Source organism: Musca domestica, unplaced genomic scaffold, assembly GCF_030504385.1.
Source record: "Musca domestica strain aabys unplaced genomic scaffold, Musca_domestica.polishedcontigs.V.1.1 57, whole genome shotgun sequence".
Classification (NCBI taxonomy): domain Eukaryota; kingdom Metazoa; phylum Arthropoda; class Insecta; order Diptera; family Muscidae; genus Musca; species Musca domestica.
The window spans coordinates 1853968-1879677 of record NW_026712358.1 but is presented as its reverse complement, the minus strand read 5'-3'; positions in this window follow the sequence as shown (position 1 = coordinate 1879677).

The window sequence follows — 25710 nt, the reverse complement described above, 5'->3', positions numbered from 1 at the left end:
TATTTATTGATATATTTTTATGCGATTTTCCTGGATTTTATTCTTTCAGCCAAAAGGTCAATCTGAATTGGGGAGAATTGTCAAAATCAGTCCAGTATTGACTTATCAGCGAAATAACTAATATAATTTTTATACCCTGCAGCACTATGTGTTGGGAGTATTATAAGTTTGATTGGGCACAAAAACTATGTAACACCTCGAAATATTGGTTTCCCACATAGGAAAGTATATATGGATCTTCTATCTCGCAGAGCCATCTTTCCGTCTGTCCATGTTAATTTCTAGTCACTATACAGGTCGCAATTATTGCCCGATCTTTAGGAAATTTAAAATGAAGGTGGGGCTAGGGCCAGAATAGAAGCCTATTGCTTTTGGAGATGATATATTATGCTATCGCATAACATTGGTTGAAATGGACCAAAAACTGAAAAATTTCCAGATTTTGCAGTTGCTCTACAAGTCGCAATTATAGATCAATCGACGCGGAAGTTAGCATGGAGCTAGAACTTAGGGCTGGACAGAAGTCTTCCAATTTGGATGGTCATCGGGTAATATTTTGTGTTAAATAAAAGTCAAATTTTCTATTAAACCGCGAATATTTTTATTCCCGAGAAATCACAAATAGACGAACAGCTCAATTCTGACCTTTACGATAGTAAATATATCGGATATATACAGCGAAATATATATATACAATGTATATATACAAAGAAAGGGGATGTTAGCTAGAATGCTAATATCTCAAGAACGGCTGCACCGATTTTGACAAATTTTGTCAATTCAGAATGCCCTTTTGGCATAAAAGAATAAAATCTACAAAAATCGCATAAAAAGGTGCCAATAATGATGCTAATATAAATTTTGAAGTACTTTGTGACATTTTTCATTTTTTTCATATTTTTTACCGCATGCGATTTTTTAAATTTGACTTCAAATATTGAAGTGTATGTTTTGTAATATTTTTTCACCTTATAACACAGGTTGGGGTTATTATATACAGATTGCAATTATCGCCCAATCCTCACGAAAATGTTCATAAGGGTAAGATTAGGCTCAGAAGGACAAGGACTTTGTGTTTTTAAAGATGTCCGCAATATATTTAGGGGTTGAAATGGACCAACAACTAAAAATGTTCCCGATTTTGCAGCCGTTACAGGGTCACAAATAGAAAACATCTGGTCAGAATTAAAGCCTACTGTTATAGAGATGTAAATATAGAGGTTCACATGGACCAACAATAAAAACATTTTCCTGATTTTGCAATCGATTTACATGAGTAGAGAGTTAGATAGAAAGTCATATAGATTGTACCTATTTTGCTATATATCCGATATATTGGCTATATGCATCACTGTAATAGTCAGAAATGACAATTTAATATATTTGTGTTTTTGCTGGAATTAAAAATATTCGCGGTTTAGTAGAAAAAGAAAAGTTATGAACTTTTTTAAACGCTAAATATTGTCCGATCACCAAATAAAAATAAGATAGAAGGAATAAGATAGAACAGAATTCCTTATGGAGATCTGTATAGAATGCGAAATATCTTGACACCTTAAATCTTCAAAAATTAACAGATAAGAAAGCCATAAAGACGTATTAATTTAACTGTCTTTAGTGTACTTTTTGTCCGATCACCAATTCCGATTCAGTTTACAATTTAAATTCCAAAAAGGAGTCATAATGACAAATAGGCTCCAGAACCTACAATTTTACTAAGATAACCGTATTTTTATGACTTAGAAAAAAATCGAACTAATTAGTACAACTTTCCAGATTCGGGAACACAACTATAAAAACATATGTAGACCCGATTGGAAAATCGTCTATTAAAAGTCAGTTAAGCATAATTACAAGTCAATGGTTGCATGACCATGACCTTAGACTTTTATTTTCGCTTTAACTTATTCCCCACACACACACTTACACATGAATAAAAATCCATTACACTTTTTTAAGTTATTTCTGGGGACTCGTCGTCGAGCATTTGAGTGGATCAAGAGTATTACACCAGTTTTCTAGCTATTGCATTCGTTTCATTTCATCCGAAGTAAAATGAAATAGCTTAATAATATCTTTATTGTTATTTTATTGCTTACTTATGGACGGACGCTCGTATATCACACACTGATGCACACTCACACACACGTACACCCTAAGAAAGTCACTAGCATTTGCAACACACACACATACACATACATATATTTATTACTGTTTTGTCGCAAAATGAGAAAAACAGTAGCCGTGCTGACAACAGCATTAAAAAAATCCAGAACCGAACCGCATTTCGGGCACACAAGCTCATGAGCTTTATTTGTGCACGTTTCAACTTGAACAGAAATAAACATTTTACTGCTTCCCACCACTGCCCAAAGGAGAATTGTAATTATTTTACACTTACACGGAAAACAGCACAGAGACATCATACCAAACACACACACACACACACGAGTGCAGAGAAGCAACAGCAACAAAAGCGTGTATGGAATTGGACAGACACATATCCATACACATGTATATGTTATGTGTGTGGCCACAAAACATAATAAACAATAAAACATTTATGTTGTTTTTGGGACGTTTTTCCGTACTTCCTCACACATTGGTACAAAAGGCGATTTCAGTTTTTTTTAAAACCAAATATGCCGTATTTCTACTTCTTAAATATATAAGTATACCAATGATGAGTCCTGTGGAAAATAGAAATAGATTCAGTTTTTTCTCAACTGCATATAACTGCAAATTACAGACTCAACGAATTGTAAAAGAAATATCCAGCTGAGTCAATCTTAAGTACTTTCCAGTAGTTTTATTAGCGAGTTTTTAAAAATTCGAACTTATATATGTTTAGAATGAATTATTTGTTTTGTAATATAATTTTGACCCGTGTCGCCACTGTTCGGATGCGACTGGGAAAAATAAAAACACGTTCGAGTACTTTGTTAACAAATTTGGAATTTCTTGTTATATAGGTGAGTCTGTATGTGTCTGTGTGTGTGTTTGAATATGTGTGGTCATATCCGTGTGATCCATGTGGCACATCATGTGGCGAGTATTATTTTATTATTTGGATGTGGTGGTGCAGGGCAATATAACATAGAATAGGATAAGATCGCAGAGACATAAAATCTGAAATAAGTATTGCTTTATATTTGACTTTAATGGGAAATTATTTGTGTGTGTGTGTGTGTGTATTCGTCACAAAGGTCTTTTTTTTTTTTTTTTTTTGAGGAAAACTTCTGTTACATAATTTACGTATTTAACGCATGACTTCCTTGGATTTAGGCTGTATTAAAATGGTTTAAGTATTCATTCAAAGAATCGCATGACTTACGACAAAGAAACGAACACGTCGAGACATGTTGAAGGTTATAGATTTTCATTTCCTAGAATTTTTTCAAAAGACTTAAGTTATATTGAAGATAGTCAATTAATTGCGGATATTAGTTGTTGTCTTAAAGAATTACGTGAAGGAATAAGCAGTAATACATAACTGAAGTAGTTAGGCTTCTATAAACCGTAAAAAATTAAATCCTGACCTGTGTGACCGATTTATAGATTTTTACCCTGAGCATTAATTTCAAAATCCTCAGCCATATGGTTACAGAGGGTATATATAATTTGATACGGCCAAAACGTGTCTCATCGAAATAACACTCAAGGACTCTTTGGACCAAATCCATTTCAGAACATTTGGAGTCGATCAAGTGGTGTCCGTCTGCTTGTGTCAGTCCGACTGGTGCACACGATAACAAGTAGTATTCGATTTAGTCCAAATTTGGTACATCGTTATATAATTGTCAAACTTATATCGAGTTCGGAGATGCTAGCTATAGCTCCCATATATATGTTTCACCGGATCTTGGGCTTACACAACGATAATGGTACAATGATAATTGGTACCAGATAACTTATCGAACCAAATGCCAAATGGCTACTATCAGCCCAAATGGACTGAATTATGGCATTTCCGACTGAATTCATCCTAGAAAAAATTCTTCAAATTTGGTGAAAATCGGTTCTGATATAACTATAGCTCCCATATAAATGTTTCATCGGATTTGGGATTTTAAGTCCCTCATATTCGTAATATGCACTCCACGACAATGATGTTTGGAAACAGATATCTTATAGTGCTCGGAAATACCTATACTAGCTCCCAATATACCCTTAACTCGATTTCAGGTTTATGGTGTAAATAACGTCTAATATCAGCCCAAATGGAGTGAATTTCGGGACGTACGTTTCCATTTGGTGGAACTCGGCTACGATATATATTTTGTTTAATATAATCCTTCTCGAAATGATGTCATGTACTCTTTAGCAATGTTATTTGGTATAAAAGGTAAAAATATCTCCGTCAAATTCGAGGAAAATCGATTCAGAATTGGATTTGCCTTCCATATATTACTTCCCTCTGAAACCAAATTGTCAAAGGTTGATAGGTGGTATGATCCACCTCAAATAATTTCCAAATATAAATTATTTGGCTACAGGAGCTCTACTAAATATGCATAAATATACATGGTGTAGTGTATCATATAGTCGGATTTTTGACTTTTCTTTACAGGTTAAATTTTGACATCGTTCCCAGCATGTTTGATATATAATGTAATATATCGGTGTATTTCTAGTATTTTAAAGTTTTCAGCACTAAACACCCGTAACTCGATATTTCAGGTTATCTTTGGGTAGGTTTGGGAAAGTAATTTTTTGTCCGCTTTTTAGAACTCCCTATTAGCCTGCCTTCTGATAATTTGGATTTTTTAAGATTTCGGGGCCAATTTCCTAACAAACCAAATGTAATATACTTCAGTCTCTCTGTAGGTCAGCCTATATACTCCGCTATTAAAAGTATACAATACACATATATTCCCCATAAATCTTCAATTAATAGTACGGCATGTGGATCAAATTTATACAATGAATTAAAGTTTAGACCGGCGTGGTCGACAAACCATTGTACTTAATTCAATATCGGTATAAATTCTGTGATTTGTGAAGTTTTTAAAAAAATTGGTAACACGTGCCGAAATTTATAATTATTTCAAGTATTCAAAGAAGGAATTTAGAAGGATTTAAACGAAATATCCTTATTAGAATGTAAATAAATCGTACGATCTTTTCAAGTGTTATTGTGGACATCAATCAAATAGATGAGAATGCGAAGGAAAAATTCTCCAAATGTACTAAAATATATTTCATACAAACCATACATACATACCATACATACATGGATACAAAAAGGCATTATTAAAATGTTTGAAAAACTCTCCCAAACAACACTTCAATGCATCAAATTTGCTATGATGCAAGTAGGTAATTTTATCAAATATTTCTTTTTGAAGACAAATAAAATTAACGCAAATTTGCAAAGAAAAGGGAAAGCTGTAAAGACACACATTTAGCTATACACGATGCAATTCTTCTGGTAAACCCACCTTTTAAAATAAATTATTCAAATATAGTCTTTACATTGACTGATTATAATTTTGTTTATATGCGGAAAAAAATAACCACAAAAATAATATTGAAATATATTTGCGCAAAATTATTATTTTACATCCATTGTATCTTTTACCTGACCAATATGCTCCCGTTTATACACGATTCTATAGCAAACGTTTGCCTTTCGGATATAAATACATAATCCCTAGTATAAACAATAAGTGAATGGATGAATTAATAAGAAACAAACAGCAGAGCTGTAGGTAGAGGGATAAGGGGATTAAATGTTACGAAACTTATTGCTCGTGGTTACATGTGTGAGTTAACAAATTAATATAAAAGCATACAGTAATAAGCTGAACAGGGGTTGCCAATGGTGTGAAGAAAACTTTTAAAAAAGTTAATAATAATTACTTCAAATTTGACTCCTCTCCAAGTCAATTCCGGCCACAATGCTTATATTGTACCTTTTCATTTAATTTGCACCTTTTTATAGAACAACATTCAACAAGTATGAAAATCGTGGCCGTTTTTATTCTACCCCACCCAAGCGTTAAATTTTCGCAGAACAAAATCAATTTTAGAAAGGGTTTCAAAACGTATGTATGCAGTAGAAAGTACTAGCAGTAGTCTGAAATTAATGAAAAACAAGTAAAAAAGCAGTAAGTTTGTCCGGTACGAACTTTGAATACGCTCCACCATTTGGAACAAATTTCGAAATTTTCAAAAAAAATAAAATCCGTTAAAGATTATGTTAAAATCTTTAAAAATACCGAATATAGCCGTTATAATTGGGTCTATACGAAGATGTGGACCTCCATAGGCAATTTGATCATAGGCCAGTACAATATTCAAACACAAAACTTAAAAAACTCCCGTGAATAATGTAGGTCAAATCGTAAAACAAACGAATATAGGGAGGTGTCGTTATATCGGGGCTATACGAAGACCTGGACCCGCAAAGACAATTTCGGTCATAAACTGTGGTACCCATTACGAAATCAAAACAATTCCGGAGAATAATGTCGCTAAAATCTTCCTAATACTGAATACAGATCTGGATTAGATTTTTTGTAGTACTCGTTACGCAGTGCAATTTTTAATCCATTTCGGTGAATAATGTAGCCAATATCTTCAAAACACCGAATAAAGGACGGTACCGATATAGGGGGCTATACGAAGACGTGGACCTGCATTTATGTATCTGGCTGTAGTTCCCAGTACTAAGTGCAAATACGAATTTTGAAACAATACCTGTGTATAATGTCGCTGAAATCAGCAATATACCGATTACAGAGAAGAACCATACGAAGGCCTGGACCTGCTTAGACAATTTTTTTACATGAACGTGGGCCTGTATAGCCCATTTTTAATACCAAAAGTCCTGCAGACTAAATACACATTTGAGTAAAATTTTATCAACCTACTTTAATTCGTTCGGAAGCTAGAGTGATTTCCACAGACAGTTAGACGAGCGTTCATCGTTAAATCGACATAGAATTTTATGCTGATTAATAATACATATGCTTCGTGCGATCTAGCTGTAAATCAAACATGCAAACAGTGCAATGCAATTTCGAAATAGACCAAAATCCCATAAAAAAGAAAAGTACCATACTATGGCAACCCATTTACTTTCCGATGCATCTGCCCGCCAGCATTATATTTATGTAACTTTGTTTTCGAGTGTGTGTGCAGTGTTGCTTTTCTTTTTGTTTTGTTTTTGTTTGTTTTTCACTTCATGTAACAACAAACTTTATTCATTACACAAAGGCGCGTGTTTCACAAATTCTTCTGTTTTAATTAGTTTTTTATTCAAACCTGTAAAGCTTTAGCACTCAGCCACGGCAACCGACATGGGCCACCGTGGCATTACACATCCGTTCGCAGTGGCCGTGGTCGGGTCCACTTGGATGTAGTGCTGACCACCACTTACGTTACCTATTCACAACTGCCGGGTCCGAAGTCGCATCTCATCTCGAAAGGCGCTGCAACAAAGCAACCACATGCTCATTTTACTAACCAGCTTCTGGTTTGTTTTACACGAATAAAAATGCACACAACCAATTTCCACCACACTTTAGCGCTTTTTCATTCTTAACATCAACTTTAAATGTGTATGAGTGGATATAAAGTTGTGAACAAATTGATAAAATTCACATAAAATTTAATAAGCAAAGCGGGACATAAGTCGTATAAAAACAACAGTAATCCGCGGTTAGAGCGATGGTGCGGTCTTATCATTAATAATTTAATGACATAATAATTGTAGCATATAACGTACTATGATTGAAGGCGATGGTATTAAGGACATATGTAGAGATCAAGAGCACGTTAAGTTCCGGCCTGATTACTCGTCGGGAGGGTAGGTTCAAAGATCTCATGTCCTTCCTTCGGCTACACGTAATTATTTTATTTTACGTGCTCACTTAATAAAAAGAATGACGGAAAGAGAGAAAAAAAGGAGTAGAGTAATAATTCTTTGCGGTTATCTAAAGTTTCGGGCCGAGAAGATCTTATTTCGGCTGTTTATGCCCACCCAACCTGATCACATTGATTATATTCCAAATATTGTACTGATGTTTCGTCAGTGATTCCCTGCTTTACAAGGCCTATTCACCCAACTACATAATTTATACCGAAAAGAACTTCTTTCAGATATTAAAATACAATTTTTTGTATTCAAAAAACCCAGAGAAGTCCAGATAACATCAGGAGGTTCAATTGTAGGTCCCGACTTTTGTAAAATCGGTTATGATGGAATACTAAATTAAGATATGCCTGAGAACACATTCAAAGTGATATTTCTGCCGTCATCTAGGCCAGACCACAGACGATGCACAGACAAAAAATGATCGGTACCAGAGTATAGCTAATATTACATTGTTTAGAACTAGCCATGAACAAAACAGAGCTGGTACTATTGTCTAGAAAATATATTGCAGCAGAAATCGATATGCATGTGAAGAACATAATCTTTTGGAAGTAAAAATCCATAACGTATTTCAAGATAAGATTCAACTATAAGCCGAAATTTGCGTCGCAGTTGAACCATGTAGCTGAGAAGGCTACCTCTATCACAGCGCAACTAAGTAGATTGTTGGTAAATATCGGAGGACTCATGTCCAACAAGAGTAAGCTACTAATAGAAGCATGTAACGGCGTTCAATAAACAGAAGGCTAAAAGTGCAGAGGCGTTGAAAGTGGAATATGCATACCGCTCTAGACCATAAAAATGTATTTAAAAATCAGCACTTGCTCAAATAAAAGGGTAATCATTCGGAAAATGGCAGACGCGCTGGAATCTTTAGACAAGTGGTAGATGGGCAATAATGTTCATTCCAGATATAGAAAACGGAGGCATGACTGTAAAATTTTATATATTACAAATTATTTCCGGACTGGATATCTTCGTAAATATCTGTTTTAAACGCGATACCCCTTATTGCTTGTATGAAGAAGCAGACATTGTAGATGACGCAGAACATCATGAAGTCGGTGATACTAGAACTGGAAATTTTAACAGGCACAATTTCGATCATCATTACGATTGCGAAAAGATCGAGTCTGACATACCGCGGCTCACCTAAATATGTAAAATCATAATTTCCAACGATTCCGCAAAATTTTTATTTTTATTTTTATACACTCCACCTTGGAAAGGAGGGTATATTATGTTTGCCATTCCGTTTGTAACATCCCTAAATATTCGTCGTGGACCACATAAATTATATATATTCATAATCGGAATAAAATTCTAAGTCGATTTAATGATGTCCGTGTTTCTGTACGTCTGCCTGTGAGACAGACAGTCTGTTGAAATCACGATACAGGCCACATTATTTGAAGTAGAGCGTCAAAATTTAGCAGAATAATTTATATTGTGTCTAGGATGGTTGGTATTGAAAATAAGACATATAAACGTGGACCGTTTTGGAATACTCCCCTCTCGATATTCGGTATTTTAATGATTTTTGCCACATTTCTTCGCGGATTTGTCTAAAAATTGGTATTTGTGGGTCCTTATAGGTCCACGTTTTTGTATAGTCCCATATAGCGGTACCTCCCGATATTCGGTAGTTTGATGATTTGTGCCACATTTTTCCACGAATATGCATGACAATTGGTATTTTGGGTCATAATGGGTTCCAATGTTTCCTTCGTCCCGGCCGAATTTAATGTTTTTTCTTTTGCTTGTTTTTAATTGACCGAATTTTGGTTTTGGTGGTTTTAATAACTTTCCAACGTTCAAAAATGTATCGCCTAGGTATTCCCTGCCTTACCCCCCGGTAAAAATTACCTTCGTTCTCCACTAATAAAAAAAACGTTGTTTTTATAAAAACAACAATAAAGGGATTAAGCCTGACCATTTTGCAACAACAAAATGTATCGCTAATATTTAATTAAAAATGAACCATATATTAATAACAAAATCAAAAATAGTAAATTGACGCTAATGCAGCACGAAACTTAAATGCATTCGGGGAAGAATAGTTTTTTGTGTAATTGAAGTTAATTTTTAATATTTTTTTATACCCTCAAAACATGGTAACAAATTTCATAATAAATTTAAAACCTATCATATTACATCAACTAGTTCCGTTTTATAATGGTCGAGGCCTGTAAATGCAATTAAACGCTCCAGCATAGAGCTGTGTATCACTTCGGTTGTAAATCTTTGAAGTACCCATTTTAAAGCGCAGCAGCTCTCTGTACTGTTGTTTGCAAAGGTTTTTTGGTGGAGAGAATCGAAATCTCTAATTTTCTTTCCAAAACACTTCACGTGTTTTCTATATAACATGGAAAGGGAATTTAAAAATATTCCAGACATATTCTTGTGAAAATGCATATTCTATAGCGCAATGAAACATTTTGAAACAAAATTTGCATTATTTATCCCTTTTTGAATACAAGCTCATTTCCATTTATTAATATTCTAATGTTTTTCTAGTGCTCAACTCGAAGAATTAGTCATACGCTTTAAAAAAAAAGTTCGTTAAACTAAAAACTTTGGAACTAATACATCTTCTTTTATAAACTTTAGCATATTGAGAAAATAGCCACTAATCACAGCTACATTTTCCTTTAGATGACAATACAAAGACATAGGTTATATGTGTGTGTGTGTATGCATCTTGCTACTTGCCCGGGATAATAAATAATGCATTTCTCTTTAGCACAAAGCAAAAGATAAAATTAAATCCACAATTTCCTTAAGCTGTTGAAGAAATTTTAATCATTCGCTCGCTAGGTTATTTTGCCAGCCTCCACTTTACGTGATTGCCTATACTTGTGCGTAACTGTGCGAAAAGTAAGGCTGCCAGTTTTTTCTTCTTCTGCTGGCGCTTCTTCTCCATCTTCTTTTTTTTAATTTCCTGTGCAATAAAGTTTCTTACTTAAGTGCACTTTGCACTAAATGACGGCCTTTCCTACATTCTGAGCGGCATGCCAGAATGTGAGGGCGTGCTTTCGTGCAGTGCTGTGGCGTGGTGTGGGTATGGCGTGTTGGTGTAACTGGATGCATAACAACTCTTAAAGATTTTCCATTATCCATGCTCGCCTTTTAGACATCCATTGTTTTCCACCGCAGCGTAGTGGCTGTTGTTGCTACCAGCCAGCGCTTCTTTTCTCGCTGCAAATTCTGGCACAAGTATTTAGAGTTGTTGCTGCTGTTTCTGTTGCCATTTCCTTTTACCTGTGTTCGCTCGCCATTTTAGAGTCTTGGACTCATTTTGCAATTTTAACTGATTTCAGTTCGAAAAGTGAAGACGAGGTGGACGGTACTGTGGCCATAGCTACCACCAATCTTCGTCCGTACCTCCTCGCAGCGGCACCAACCAATGTGCCGAGGCAAAAGGTAATATAAAATGACGAATAGCACTTTCCTATCCAATACCTAAGGCTGATAAACGGTACTTCGTGGCAGCTTGACAACTACTTTCTCCTAATAAATTTTAATATAGAGGGTGATAACACAAAAAATTCCAAGTGGAAAATGGCACTTCTTCCTGCGGAATAATTTGGTGCAACTACAAGTGGCAATAAAAGTTTGCAAGTTTGACACATTTTTTGTTTCACTTTTTTCTCTTTGTTCGCTGTTTTTGGCGTTTGTAAGAAAACTCAATTGCTGTGTAAATTTATTGTTGCTATGGCAACACTTAAATATGGAAAAGAATTTAATGGATAGTGTGATTGTTTCTAGTGACTAAAAAGCACAATAAAGAAAGCAGCGCATAAAGAATTGAAAAAAAGAGATTATTTATAAAATAGGCATTGTTTAGAATGTATTCGAAATATATGCTCGGAAATCTAAATCATATAAGCATTGGTTTTATATTGGATTATATCTTTACTTTCAATATCGAATACCGTTCACTTGGAATACTGCTAAGATATTTTGAAACATACGAATTGATTAACCTCTCCAGCGATTTTAGTAGAAGAAGTTATAAATTCATTAGTCTGATGTAATTATCTATTCCATGACTAGGCTTTCCTGCCTTTGGTGTCAAGCCGGACATTCCAGTATTTTAACACCATTCTTCACGATCTGGGCTAACCAAGGACCCATGGGATCCTCTCATTATTGCCAGAAGAGAAGTAAGCAGCAAGCCAAAGCCTTCCTCAATCCATTTTTGGTAAATTGCTGAAAGAAGTCACACATACATTACCTCAAATATATTGAAATGGTAAAGGTGAAAATCCCTATTAGTAATAATATATTATGTCACAAGTTCAGAAAACTGGTATTCTTCACCGATTTCAGATCTTGGGCACAACTCCTTTACAGCCTTGAACGCTAACAATCTGCTACATTGAAAATTCTGTTAAGCGGGCACCTTAGTTCGGGCGGGACGAATTTTTAATACTCCCCACCATTTGGATGGAACTTGCAAAATAAGAAAAAAAACATTGAATAATGCCGTTATAATCATATATCAAATTTATATGGGGATATACGAAAACGTTGATCTTTATAGCCAATTATCTGCCATTGAAGGTGGTGACATTTACAAACTCCAAACACCAAGTTTAAGATAATTCTGTTGAAAAATTTAGGTAATAATAGGTAATTTTTTGTATTTTCTGTGAGGTCATACCCATAGCCAACTCCAAATACAAAACAAGTAAGCAAAGGCTATGGTCGTGCGGGGCCAACCATGTGATACCCTTTATGTCCAAATCCATTTTGGAAGATTTCGCTTTTGAAATTATGTCAAGGAGCACTGCCCAGATATTACCTTCAGAATTTTGACCAGGGACATTTGCCTAATATTTACGCACTCCGACGTGCTGTTATTTGTTGTGGTCCATTTTCCAGCTAAATATAATCTAATGATCATTCAAAATGCCAGAATTTTTCCTGTCCTTAAATCTATTCTAAGGCGTGTCGATTGGCTTCAATTGTGTGATCAGGATTTTTTTTTCTGTTTTTGGTTCATTTGAACCCCTAAATATTTTGCTATCATCTCCAAATCAAGAGGCCCCTCTGTATCTTCCAAGTTAGACTCATCTAGATGATTTGCCTATCTACGATATTTGGCTATATTCGTCAACGAAATCTGCATAAAAGGGCAGAAGTTCCCCTTTTGTGTATTTCGGATATCGCCTGTAAGTAATGCTGATATTTTTTCACACAAAAGTAGTGGTCCATTCTACCCGCGGTAATATACATATATACTTTGTGGGCTTTATATATATTTCGAGGAGTTACAGACAAAATGACAAACTTAATGTACCCTCCATACTATGATGCAGTATACAATAATTTATAAAATTAGAGAAGTCTTTAGCCTTTCATTTTATAAAAATTGTATTAAATTATTAAAGTAGATAATGACATAATGTGTTATTGAATTTATTTTACACAAAAACTAAACAGACACAGTTAATTCAAAGTCCAGCCATGAATTGTGACAAATGTTGGCTATTAACCTCAACCGTCTAACAAACATTTTTAACCTGACAACAGATTTCATTGAAATTATTTATGATTTTTTGATAATTTATTTTATTACTGTCCCTGGGCTATGTCTCTGTTTGGCTTTATTTTCATATTCAACCAAACCTAAGGCACTCCAAGTGCCATGAGACTTGGAGTTTGAAATTGGCCAATTGTCTCAAGGACTGATGTTCCACACAAGAGGGTTTTTGTTATGGCGCCCCATAGTTATGACTATTCATTTCAGGCACTCATTTTTGTTGAGTTATTTACTCGAGTATCAGAAGACAGTTTAATGTTCGCATTGGGAATACTTTGTCAAACAAAGAGAGACCCATCCCACTGACACACCATTCGGCCATTGTTTCACAGCAACAATAGAGCGAAACAAATCAAAATGTAATAAATTACATTATGTTGTCACCTGCAGATAACTAAGTTGAATAAATTAATACAATTTTAGTTTCAGAATTTATTTCAAAAACTATTGAATCTCTGATGAAATTATCTCCACCATTACCACCACAAATTTCAATTCAAATGATTTTCCGTGAATTCATGTTTTTTTTTTTGGATTATTGAAACTTTTGTAACCTTTTAAATTTCCATGTAAATTTTTTTGTTACATTAAAACCAACTTAAATACTACAGGCCGGAAAAAGGGTATAAAAACTTTTCACAATATCGCATATATCCCAAAAGTTGTATCCACCATTTGAGGTTACAAAACTTTGCACATCATTCTGTGAGTAATGAAACAAATCACCTTCTCCAACTTATTCTCTGATTGGATACACTTTATTTTCATATGAAACTAAATTGCCATAGATAAGGGAAATATAACTAATCTGAGGTATTATTACCACATTATGGCCCAAAACATTGTATATAACGTATTTCTTAGCACATATTAATATACAAATGTTATTATGTATTATGGCAAAGTAAAAAATAGACCAATTTTTATGTTATAAACATAAAAACGGGAACTCGCACACATTGACGGTGATTCCCATATTTATTTAGTTTTGAAATAATATTCCACAAATCAACAGCTGGTCAGCATGTCTGTGGTAACTGCTTCAATAATTTAAATTGAATCACTTAGAGCCATCGAAATGTTGAAAATTTTCCACAAAATTAAGAGTTAACCGCTTTACACTAAACTTAAAGTTACACGCGGACAGAACAGCAGCCGCAGACAGAAAACCAAAACTACGCTCTGAATGTGAATGTGAATGCGAATGTGAGTGTATGCTGCATACATACATAAAGTATTCATGCACACAATAACACAGTTCGTCTCTGTATGATTCATATATTTTTATGAATGTCTGCAGCAAATATTACTACATACGAATGGCGGCAAACCATACAAACTTTCCTTTAGACAACATACCTACATGCCCGGCATTGAGAAACAAAGTAACCTAATTTGCAAAATTGAAAAACAATCCCAAATTCCTTTTTCTCAAAACAAAGCATAAAAACCAAAAAAGAACATTGATATAATGCCAACTTTGCACACAATCATATTTCCAACTTTAAGCCACTATTGCCCTCAACGCTCCATGCAAATGTTTGTATGCATAACTTCTCTTATGAAAACAACAACGCCAACAGACTGATACACACACACATCCATAATGCAAAACAACATAAATACAAATAATACCTTCATACATATCAACACACACACACCCATTCATTTGTACAAGTCCGAATGCCTGTGTCCGTTAGGTTATGCTGCAAGCTTTTCAGGTCATAAAAAATTGATTTAAATAACAAACGAATGAGTAAACTTGATGCCAGAAAATTTGCCGTTTTTATGCCTTTACGCCCCAAATAAAAACGAAATAAACTCCAGAAAACTCTTCAACGAAACCGAAAAAACAGACATGGGAATCGAAAGCATGAGATGGCCATCTATACACTGTAGATATTGGCCATAGGTAAAGGAACGGGCATAAGAAAGATGTAAACATATTAGGATGTCGTAACAGATATTGGAGGAAAGAAGAATATTCAAATGATAAACTATTTATTTAGTTCTATTTTAAATACAGACTTTCTCCTCAGAGAAAATTACCTGTGATATTTAAAAAATTTAACCTTCTATTACATGGGTAGGGTGTAAAAAAGTGGATATGTACGCCGTTTTTTGACACTTTGGGGTATTGGACTGAATTTGTGGTCAATTACCGATATCTGTTCTGCTATTCGAGTTATTATGTAAAATAATTGTAATTGTGTTCAGATTCTAAATATTGAACAAATTGGAAAAAATTGGTGTTTCTAATAAGATCTCTATAACTTTTTTGGCATTGGAAATTCCCCAGAGATACTTCATGCCTTATTCTTAATAAATCAAATCCAACCAATTAAAATTCTATTTTCCTCCAAGCAATTCCGGATACGAAGTTAGAATTTCGTTCTCCACAATACAGTCAAACTGCGTACAGGACACTTAAGGAAGATACCAAAATTCTTTCAGACAATTGAAGGTGCTTTATCCATTTTACCTTGCCCGCCTGACTAGTGCTGACAATGGCACAAAAGGAAAATATCCGATTTGACACATATTTTGCAGATTTTATTTTTATCTTAGGCCGAGTTATATCATTTCACGTCTGCCTGTACCTAACACTCTGTCAATCCGTATTTTCAAAATGGTTCGATAACTATACCAGAATGTGTGAATTTGGGCTCCAATAGAGATTTCTCATTGTCAGATTGGCATACAATCTTAAAGGATGCTAAAAACATAATTACACTTTTAAACAGGTAAAAGGGGCTTTAGGTTCGGCCTCCACTACCATGTTTATCAAGGTAAAGTGAAATAATGAAAAGAATAGAATATGTTAGCTTAGAGTATAAATCCGTTTTAATTAAAATAAAAAATAACAAGAATAGCGAAAAATATAGGATCATCTAATTTGACAGAGGGCAGAAACCTTGAAAATACCAAAAACCAATTATAGGACCGTAACAAACATTTTTTGCACAATGAAAACATACCTAGAACCCCGAATGTTTGGATTCAGCTGATTGGGTTGGAAATTGTGGAAGAAACCTTCGAAATACCGAAAATCTGGAGGTACCGTTATATGGGGGCTATACCTAATCGTGGACCTATAAAGCCCATTTTCAGACGGTTATTACTAGATAGCGGGGAGTTTACATAATTTGCATCATGACGGCTTTAGGAGTCGCGATACGATGCATCGACTAGCGTCCCTTTGGAGTTACATAGAGTTTTCTTGGAGAGTGGTAGCCCTCCACAGAGTTCTAGGTCTATTCAGAGTTCTAGTTCTATATTAATTCGAAGATCCGCTATATGCACTTCCATCCTGTTAATAAGGGGTTGATGACTATTTTACACCTCTGCTGCTCTATGGGTCACATCACCCGAAGCTCTACCCGGGGATCCTGACACCCGCTTCACCAGAAAAGTCTCCGTCAGACTTCGTAGTCGAAACTGCTATCAGTATTTGCTCCATACAGCTCGGGACTGGTCACCCAAAAAATAAGAGAAAGTGAAAGAGAGTGCCTCAAAAGTACTACACTGATAAAACAGTCTAATCACCACGTTTACATGGACGTAGCTTTCTCACTGCGAGGAGCGAGACCTTTTCACCTCTTCCGATTTTAAAGTGTCCTCCATTGTATGGTGGAGGGAATAAACATTGCTGAGAGTTATCAAAATTTGCAATCCGATACAAATTGGGTCTGAAATTTAAAACTTTTCGCATTAGATTTTGGCGTCAATATTCGGAGAATCATACCTCTTATTATGCAATCCAGATAATGTGAACCGAATTGCCCAATTTGGACATGGCTTTAATATGATAGAAATATCAGAGTGACAAAGCTTGAACTATGCTATCTACGCTTACTATGAGATATTTCATTTTTTTGGAAATAGAGGAGGAGAAGACAACCTATGAAGTGTACCGCATATAGAACTAGTTCCTAGCATAAAACTAGTACAAAAATTCTGCGTATGAATGAAGTGAAATATATGAAAGTTATGAAATCACTCATACGTTTAGGAACGGGTTTATTAACTATAAGATTGACGCAACTCTAACAGATATTGTCCTTCTTCAATGTCGATTTAGGTTTGCTCAAAATAGGTCGAGTTTAAATATAGTAGTACATATTTCGTCCGAAAGGACAGGAACTCTAAACATGATGTTAAACCCCGTACCCACAAATTTGATTTTCTAAAAATATATGTTTCTTTTAATTCACGTCTTACCCATTTATACATTCTCACTACCTGTTGATCTAAACTGGGCAATTTGAGCCTTTTTCTTGTGTCGTATAACGGAATAGGCTTGATTACTTTCTATTATAACTTCGGTATCCCTAATGAAATAAGCCAGGTCTACTTTGTTATGAGTATTTTCCTACTCAGCAAAAGATTTCTTACGGTGAAAAAGTTTTTCTTTCCCGAAAAAATCAAAATATTTTAAAGGTACATTTTCAGATATTGAAACGTAAAATTTGGCTCCGTCGTAGTTTCAACGACGCATGCAAATGTAAAACAGCCATAAATAATGTGAATGGCATCCATTTCATGCATATTTTAAACTCAATATTGATATATGAATTGTAAAAGTGTATGCTCACATAAATGTGTTTGTTTCTGCCAGCATACATACATATATACATACATACATACAAACATGTGTATATACATGTTAAACACATGCACGCATTCCTGTCTCCTTGCCTACATATTTAAATAACATAAAAATGGCATTGGGATTTCGAAACACTTTTTTTGTTTAGAAGGCGTACACCATCCAAACGCCTTGATAGGTATCGGCGAGGCAGTGGCAACGAATTCAAACCAAACCAAAGATATTTAGACTCCTCCGATTTGCATGACTGTCTGTTTTAGCGCAGGCATTTTGATTTTAAACGAAATTAAAGCAACATAAATTCACTGACAATCTTATCTCTCAAAGGAAAGATTCTTAAAAATTTATGATTTTTCCTTATGCCTTTAGTATGGTGTTCCGTTCTAAACTCTACACAATTTATGTTAGCTTTGGTGAACACATAAACGTGTTCCCAATTGAAACCTATCAAAATATTAAGCGCCCTAAAATGAGATTTTTTATTTATGATTTTATCCAATAACAAATGAAGGAAGGAAGCCAAATACGGAAACCTAAATAGCTTAGAAGAAATCATGAATTTTACGAGTCAGTGCGATGGGCGAATAGCAAAGGTAGCATTTATGACTACACCATGAAATGAGTTTTATTTTATGCTATTTAAAAATACATTACATTATTTTTATTATTTTTTTTTTTTTTAAGGTAGAAATTAATATTATTAGACCAAGAAGAATCTAAAAACTCAGCATCTAAAAATGCTCGTCAATCTCCACATTAAAAATATTTTATCCTTTTTAATAAAGTGTAGAAAATAATCTCCAAATCTTTTTGACTACAATATTTTCAATTTGATCAGATTACTATGTGGAAATATTATTATGAATATCCATGAAAAGAAATTTTACACTTCCCATATCTTTCAATTTAATGATGTATGAATCTAAACATGTATGGATATGTTCATATTCTGCAATTTCACTAAATAAATAAACTTAATTTACAATTATACATTACATTCAACTAAAACATTCGAAAAATTTGCAATATTTCACTGCGGCATTTCAAATTCCAAATATGACTGACATACCACTGCATTTCGAAACCAATCTGTCAATAATTTCTCTGTTTTCAGATACATAACAAAATTCCGTTATGCTTTGTCAAACAAATTATGGAAATTAGACTGAAGCGAATTATTTAATACGAAATCAAATCGAAATAATAAATACAAATTTAACGCAACAATAAACATTTCGAATGTGAATACGTAACGAAGGAATTAAAGAAAAGAGGGAATATTTCATGGAATGCTTCAGTGAGTATTGAACACATTCCCACTGAACGTGGGGTTAGTTAAATAATTGTGATTGTGTAAAATATTTTATTATTACCCTGTCCAAAATGTCAATGTGTATCCAAACATTCGAAATCTTGGTAAATCACAAAACCGAGTAGTTGCTTATCAACCCTTCGATTTATTGGATCAATTCCCACAAGCTGTAAAACTAAATGTGATTAGATACACAATACTCCACCCTGTTGTAAAGACGCTATAATCTGAAGGAATTTAGATAAAATACAATTGAAATACGAAATCTTGTCAACTGTTTAAACTTAGATCAAGTTCAAAGATTAGCTATATCGATCCTTACCGATCTATGTCGATCGAATGAACTAGTTCCTTATCTAGTGCCGAGCTCTAATGACGTTTGTATGACCACTCTGCGTGTAAGTGATAAGAAATATATGAAATCATACGTTTAGTACCAGGTGCACCAAACTATGAACTAGATCGACACCACTCTAGGTATAATCACCATATACCAATACTTCCCAATTTCGTGTACTTTCAAAACCGCCTTATATTTTGATATACAGCCTTATATGTTTCTTTTGACATTTCAAGTTCTCAGTGGGAAATTGATTTTGTTATTATAGAATATGTAGTAACCTCCTTTTTATTTTATGGCCAAGTAAAAGTTTATCTCATACTCATCGGTATTCCGACCAACAAAGTAGGTACTCCAAGAGATATACAGGATGAGATAAAAAAAACTGCAACAAAGTCAAACGCCAAAATTTTTACATTTTTTCGTAAATAGCATCAAAAAGAAATAGGCAAAAAAGTCGGAAATAGCATCAAATTTTAGAATAAGTTTAGATTTGTTCGGAGTGGTCACCTTTGGAACGAATTATGGCCTTCAAACGGTCAATGAAACCGTCACACCCTGCCCGAATGTTGCTTTGAGGTATTTTGGCCAATTCCCAGCGAAGCGCTTGCTTGAGGTGATTGACACTTTGGAATTTTTTAGTGCCAACCTAGCTTTCAAAAATACTCCACACACAATAGTCCAACGGATTGGTATCCGGAGCTTTTGATGGTCATTGTGCGCTGGAAATGAAGCTAGGAACCCCATATTTTAGCCATCTTGGGTGGCGCGTGCTGAGTGCGATTGTGTTGAGTCCTGTTAGGTCTGCGGCAAAATGTTAGCGTGCCCAAGGCTTTAATACACCCTCCAAAATATTTTCGCGATAAAGTTCAGCATTTATTCTGATGCAAAAGTCGATTAATACGAGCGGAGAGCGACCATCGGCTGTTATGGCGGCCCACACCATCACCATGAACGGGGCTTGAGTTCTGGTGGCCAACCGAAGGTGCACAAATTCGGCAGTTCACCACTTTCGGCCAAGCGAAGCAACTCTTTAGCTCTTTTGAGTCTATTTTCTTTCTGTTGCGGTGTAAGTTCTTGCACTTTTTGGAATTTCAATGGTTTACCCCGAACTCATTTTTCAATATTTGCCGAATGGAATATTGCAATATGTTCAGCTCACGAGCCATTTGCGACCACTGCGACTCGAGTTTCGATCAAGTCGTTTCTTTATTTTTCGAACCATTTCTGCTGATGTTGTTGTTTTCTTCCGTCCACTTCCTTGACGTCAGGCTACGCTACCAGTATCACGGTAACGAGACACAAAAGTTTTATTCACAAATCAGTAAATCATGGCCAGATGCTCGATTCGTTCTTTATGGAATATATCCATGGCTTATTTCATATTAATTATATCAACTTTTGTGGGATAGATACCACAAAAACTTTCTTCAACATAGACCAAAATATTAGGATGTGCTAAGTTTGAAGAAGCTTTTTAACCCTTTGTGGGGAGTAATAAGAAACATTGCACCAATATTGTCCATTTGGCACCCGTACAAGTTGTGATCTAAATACTTCAGAATTCTCGTAAAATAGGTCCAACAATTCTTATTTATCTTCGGAATCTCCCATGAACATACTTCAGAGCTCGATATCTGTTAGTTTGGGAATTTCTCAAAAGTCACGTAATAGAGTTTTCGGCCAAAAACTCGGATCAAGCTCGAATATGAAATCAAAAGTTTCGTCCGACATTCGGATCAAAGGCGGTCTGAAATCGAACAATTTGCCTCATTGTGGATAAGCAGCATAGCTTCTGATTAATTGTTTATACTAATAGGCTTAGGTTTTTATCTGTAAGTCATTGGTTTTTTTGTTTATAATTTGAATTGCTACAAAAAGGGCGTCTGATAGAAACTTGAACTGATTTTTCATACCAATATTTAAATTATTAAAAAATATTTACTGGTAAACACATCTGCAAACTTCAAATGCTGATACTTTCCCATATTCATTGTTTCGAATAAAGCTTCCAAACAAACTAGTAATTATTTGTCTCCCTGTTATTTCCATTTATTCCTCCCATGAAATCACAAATGAGTCTGAAGGTACAAAACCCGTGATAATAAAAAAAAAAAGAAGGAAGGAACGCTGTAACGCATTAGCGTAATGTGTATTTGAATTTATTTCAAATCGTCATATGAAATTGGTTGTATATTAGGGTAGATTATAGAACCAATACAATACTATTTGCTTTTATTATACCTACAACACTATATGTTGGAGGTATTATAACTTAGTTGGTTCAAAATGTAGGTAACACCACAGAAAAGAAGGCTATTGTTCTTGGAGATGATCGCTAAATATTTTGGTGTTGAAATATACCAAAAATAGAAAAATTTTTTGATTTTGCAGTTGCTCTGCAGGCCACAATTGTAGCTCTTTTGAGCTCTTCCCGATGGTTTGGACCGACACATTTTTATGTGAGTGAAAAAGTAATTATACATTTTATGCGGTTATTGGCCTTGAAAATGTTTAGATTTTGGGAAGAGTTATGAAAATCAGTGATCCAACAAATTTCCATGTTCGCCCTAACCTAATCTAATATAAAGATTACCACGGTCCAAGTTTTAACTATATCGCATACTCGATTCTACTTATATTAATATGTATGTATGATTCTTCCAAAATTTGAAGTTTGTGGGGGATGGGCAATGTTTGAAAAAAAACACAGATTTTATTATTTTTTTTTTTTTATTAATTATCATTGTTCAAAATGCTGACCTCTGGTGGGGAGCAGACCGATATTTCCCATTCCTAAACGAGATTTTTTTTGTAATTTTAGAGCTAACACCCTAACGTCTTGTTTTCACATATTTGTGTGCCATAATAATTTCTGTACATTTGCGAATGCATCACAATGCCATTAGAGGGCGGTTTGGCATTGATGCGATTTCGTCTAAATTCAGATTGTAAATCACAGAGAGAATTGTTTGAAACCCCCATAAATATATTTCCGAACATAATTTCGATAGAATTATTACTGATTGTAAAAGTAATGGGTTTGCCGAGAAAATAAAAATGAATTTCGGAGGGGAAACAACATCGCCATCATTACGCAAAACATTGCATGCATAGTAACTTGCAAACAATTTCCAGAAGCAATCAATCGGAGAACAAAAATGTCCAAATCGTTACGAACATTCATAGGCGGAATGGTGTGTGGGAATTATTCAAACTCGATATTGTTGTAAATTTTATTATTTATATTGGTGAGTGTTTTTTGTATTTACTGTTTCAAATGGATACAAAACTCGTCAACTACCAAAATAAAATCTAATAGACAGAAAACAATAATGCATTAGTGATATAAAAACATGAGAACATTTAGACTAGATATAGCAGATCGTATTTTAAAAGAATTCCAGTCAGTCAGACATTTTTATAACACTGTCTAAAAAATATTTTTGGAAACTCAATGGGGCATGGCCATGTGTCATTGAGTTTTTTTATGCACAAAATTTGACCCATTACAAACATCTATCTATTCCGCAGAAATCATCTTCATATTTACGTCTTAAAATTACTTTTAATTATTGACCAAAGGAGACTCTTTAAAAATCTCTTTGTGTCAAGTCCAAAGACGGATTTTGGTCAACGGCAAACTTTCTTCTTGTCCAGACCAAGGGAAGTACAACAAGCCAATTAAATGAATAGACATAAATTTTTATGCCGACAATTTAATAGCCAGCAGACATTTCTGGCAACTTTAGATGTGAGTTGCTAGACAACACTGTTGTCTGCCTCTCTCTCTGTCTGTGTGTATGTGTGTTTAGATACATTTAAATTGAGTCAAGTTAAATGGCGTTTTCGTAATTATTTTATTTTAAATTGAAATGTCAACCATAAAGCACTAGCTAACAATAACCGACCACAGCAATGCCATATTGGAGAACACGACTACAAACAATTCTAACTACCTCCATGCCCAACTCGTCCAGGCCCGACGTATTTGAAAGGACTATCAACAACGCGAAGGACCGTTTGCCATGATAGTCATTTATTAAATTCATTGGTTTTCGTCGGTGTAACGTTGTCGCAGCAAATGGCCAAAAATACGGCATTCCCTGCAAGACTGGTCCCATAGAAACGGACCATTACAAGGATAGCCAAAAATAACACCACCAAGATGTCTTAGAGGCAAGAAAAATTGTCTGCAGAAGAACGGCCAATATTTTACTGTCACATTTGCATGAACATTAATTTCTTTAAAGCAACAATAGAAAATGTTAGCGACTCCACGGTCGACTCGGCCGCATTGGCGCCATCCTCGACTGAGAATGCAAAAATTACATAGCGTCTTTGCTTAACGTGAAATTAATTTGTATTCGCAGATCTTACATCATGCAGAGGATAAAAAGTTGTTACTCTTGTGCGAATGGTTACTATGGATGTGTGAATGGTATTGGAAACCATGTTGGATACGGGTAAATATCCAAGCATGCAAAAAATTGAGAAAACTTTATTATTTACTAATACATGCGAAATCCTGCTGTTAACACATAATTTCAAGATGTTGATCATTTTATGCTGATATTCAAAAAATCATAAACTAATTTTGTTTAAAATATTGGGGGTGAACTCCGCGTTGAATGTGGCCTCTCTGTGTGCCAATTGATTTCCACCCAGACCCGACATCAGCAGCGGGCAGTGCATATTTCTCACGATAGTTATCTCAGTGGCCCGCTGTTTGTTTGTATCTCCATCAAGTTGAATGTTAAGTGTTATTTAAATGTACCCCCTGCCGACGATGGATGATGCAAGGGCAAGCGCCATGGGGGCGGGAGCATGCATATCCGTATTCATTACAAGTTTCTTGTGTATAACTTTTCTTCTCCGGCATGCGGTTTAACCATAAACGTGTATGTGTTGGTAATTGGAAGAAAGTGATATTCGGATAACAAAGAAAAAGTGAAAGCATTGGCGCATTTCACCAGAAATTGTTCGAACTGATAAAATATGTTTTGGGGTTGGGTGTATTGGCAAACTATTGGATATTTTACCAAATGTAGTTGTAAGGTCAAATAAAGAAAGCTTATTATAGTTTTGCAATTTTATTTTTAAATGAAAAATATTCAATTACTGCGAACATGAGTTTCCTTTGGTGACAAGTGATTTACACTGTAGTTTAGTTTTGTTAAAATAAAACTTGCAATATACATACATATACAACTATATAAAAAATGCAAATACATGGCCTCTATAAAATATTTAATATTATTAAACAGATAACTTGATTATAAACTAAAGATTATTATCGCGTTGTTAGAGTTTTACCACCTCTCTTAGACGTTAACTAAATAGTTGGAATGCGTGAATTCAAAATATCCCAAACCCACACTAGAAGTACAATGTTGGCTGCAAGTATAATAAGGGTATATACCAAGCCCTCAGTTGCTTGATCAATCAGGCAGTCAAAGCATACGGTTGCTTACAAAAAAATTCTCGGACCTACGAAACACTAGTTGAGATTAAAACCGCTACCAGTCAGAAAAAAAAAAACAAAGTGAAAAAGCACTTAGATTCGACCAGGGGAAATTTTTAAATTCCAACATTCAGAACGTAATAATTATGAAAGGATGTCTAAATCTGCCAGGGTTCAAAAAAACTGGGTTCGATTTTATAAAGGAAAGAAATGTCAAATGAAAAATCTTATAAAGGAAATATTTTTTATTTCATGAAGACAATTTTTTTGTCATAGGAGGTGGTACCCATTACGTCCAAGTCAAAAAAAAATCATATAAAAAAAAAACAATGTTCGGGCAGTAAACCCATCTAACTACCAAGTTTTCAATGAAAAACATTATTGTGATATGAAATTAAATGAAAGTCAAATCACAATAGAGCAAAAACTACTAATTGTATTGTCAAATTGTTGTCAAAAGTAGTGGTCTTGGCTTCTTGCAGGCTTTGAGCAAATACAAAAATGTACCTAAATCGTTAAAATGCCGAATATCGGGAGATACAATTTAATGTGGCT